Genomic DNA, 2,469 nt, shown 5'->3' with positions numbered 1-2,469 from the left:
CATTTGATCAGTTTCCTCCTCCTCTTCTTGTTCTTCTTTGTCTTCTTCTTCGTCGCTGTCTTCTCCTCCTCCTCTTCTTTTTGGTTTTTCAAGACAGGGTTTCTCTGTGTAACAGCCCTGACTGTCCTGTCCTGGACCTGTTTTATAGACAGGCTGGCCTCAAACTCAGAGATCCGACTGCCCTCTGCCTCCCAAGTGCTGGAATTAAAGGTGTGTGCCACCACTACTATGACCATCCAGCTGATCAGCCTTATGCAACCATAGACCACTTGCCCAGGGGTGGCACTGCCCCCAGTAAGCTGGGCCCTCTCACATCAATCAGTAATCAAGACAACATTGTGGGATATTATTTTAACCCAGTGAAGGTATGTTACACTTGTGTATGCTGCAGAATATTACTTTAACTGTGTAAAGATGTGTTACATTCGTTTATGCTGCATTTGTTTAACTATGTAAAGATGTGTTACATTTGTTTCACCTAGCCTGACTAAAGCACCTGATTGGTCTAATAAAGAGCTGAATGGCCAATAGCTAGGCAGAGAAAGGATAGGCTAGGTTGGAAGACAGAATAAACAGGAGAAGAAATCTAGGCTCAGGGGAACAAGAAGAGAGAATGTGAGATAGAGGAACACACCTGGGGCCAGAAATCAAGCAGCTGTCAGCCAGCCAGACATAGAGACATCAGGAAAGTAAGATATACAGAAAGAATAAAAGGTAAAAAGCCCTGAGGCAAAAGGTAGAAAAAAAGAAACAGATTAATTTAAATTAAAAAGTTTGCCAGAAAGGAGTCTAAGCTAGGCTCAGCATTCATAACTAATAAGAAGTCTCCGTGTCATGATTTGGGAGTTGGTTGGTGGCCCCAAAAAAAAAAAAAGCCTGGCACAAGATAATAACCTATAGATTTGCATACAGGCCAATCTTATGAAAACATTTTCTCAGTTAAGATTCCCCCTTCCTGACAGGTCTAGGTTTATGTCAAATTGACAAAAACCAGCACACTGATCAAGTCTATTAAGGGGTTCATAGGAACCCTGAAGGACAGCTAGTTGGTCAATTGTGGACTGGTGACTACCATCAGTCTGTTGGCATTGAGACCACAACCTGTTTGACTACCTCCAGGGCATCTGAACTGGATTGGTGTTTCTGCGGAATCAACTGTTTGCTTGCTGGTGAGGTGAAATCCCTATGCATTCTGAGATCACAGAAATGAAGTGTTGCCAGCAATAGTAACAGAAACTTTATTTCTTCCTTTATCTTCAGAATTATATAAAATATCTTAAGGATTTACTGTAAAATTTTTCTACTTATTAGTCTACACGTTTAAGTGTGTGGACATGGGTTTACCATGTGTACATATGGGAGTTAGAGGACAACTCTAAGGTCAGCTCTCTCCTTCCACCTTCCCGTGGGCTCGGGGATTGAACTCAGGTTGTCAGGTTCTATGCTACTAGCACCTTTACCAGCCATCGAACTGGCCCTGAACTTACTTGTGTTTGTGAGAAACAGTTGATATTTGAGAGCACAAAGATGACCCAGTTTTCTTCTTTATATTATTTTGTGTTTCTGAACTTAGATGGTGAAGAACTGTGACCTGTTACCTCCAAATAAGTAAACAAATTAACTTATGAATACTGGAAGTAAGCATATTTAAAATGTTAATAAGAAAGATTATAAAAACATTTTACAACTCATTTTAATACATTCATATCTAAAACTACTCTATAAAGTCTCGATATATTAAATAGTCTAGCATGGTCCTCCCAAGGTTGTAGAACTATGAAAATAGAGCAGGAAGAAATCTTGGAACCAGCAGAATGCTTGAATGCCAGAGGCTGCAGGAGTAATAAATTCTACTATACCTGACAGGTGACTTATACCAAGAGTTACTGACAGCACAAGACTTAGCTTCTAAGAGTTAAAATGTTTATGTAGAAAGAGCTGACAGCTGGCAGTTAATAAGTGCTGGTGTATGCACTGTACACCTGTAAAGTAATTACAGCACCAGGAGGTGGAGGCAGGAAGATCTAAAGTTTGAGGTCATCTTGGGCTACAAAGCAAGATAGGACAAAGGGCTGGCAGAACAATGTTCTCAGCTAAATGATGGGGGAAAACTGGGTCACAAAGGCAGAATTATCACTGGTGCCAAGATTTGCAATCTCTATCATTTTTCAAAGACAGTAAGAAAAATCCAAATTATTCTTACTAAAAAACAAAATTATTAAGGTAAAACTTGGTTGTCAGCATTACCTTATCAGTCTGACTTTATTTTTGAAAGGTCTTAAAATTTATATTCAGGACAAATATAAATAAAATGCCCAAGATTTAAGGTATCACCTATATTTCCCTGAACCAACCAATTGTATGAGGTAGGTACACTGGTACCTTTCTCTCTGATGTGTTATTGCATGCCATCCACAGCATAGCCTGTAACGTACAAGCACACTATCATTAAGATATAAACAACAGATA

This window comes from Phodopus roborovskii, unplaced genomic scaffold (assembly GCF_943737965.1).
Source record: "Phodopus roborovskii unplaced genomic scaffold, PHOROB, whole genome shotgun sequence".
Classification (NCBI taxonomy): Eukaryota; Metazoa; Chordata; class Mammalia; order Rodentia; family Cricetidae; genus Phodopus; species Phodopus roborovskii.
The sequence above is the reverse complement of the archived record's forward strand: the minus strand, read 5'-3'. Positions refer to the sequence as shown.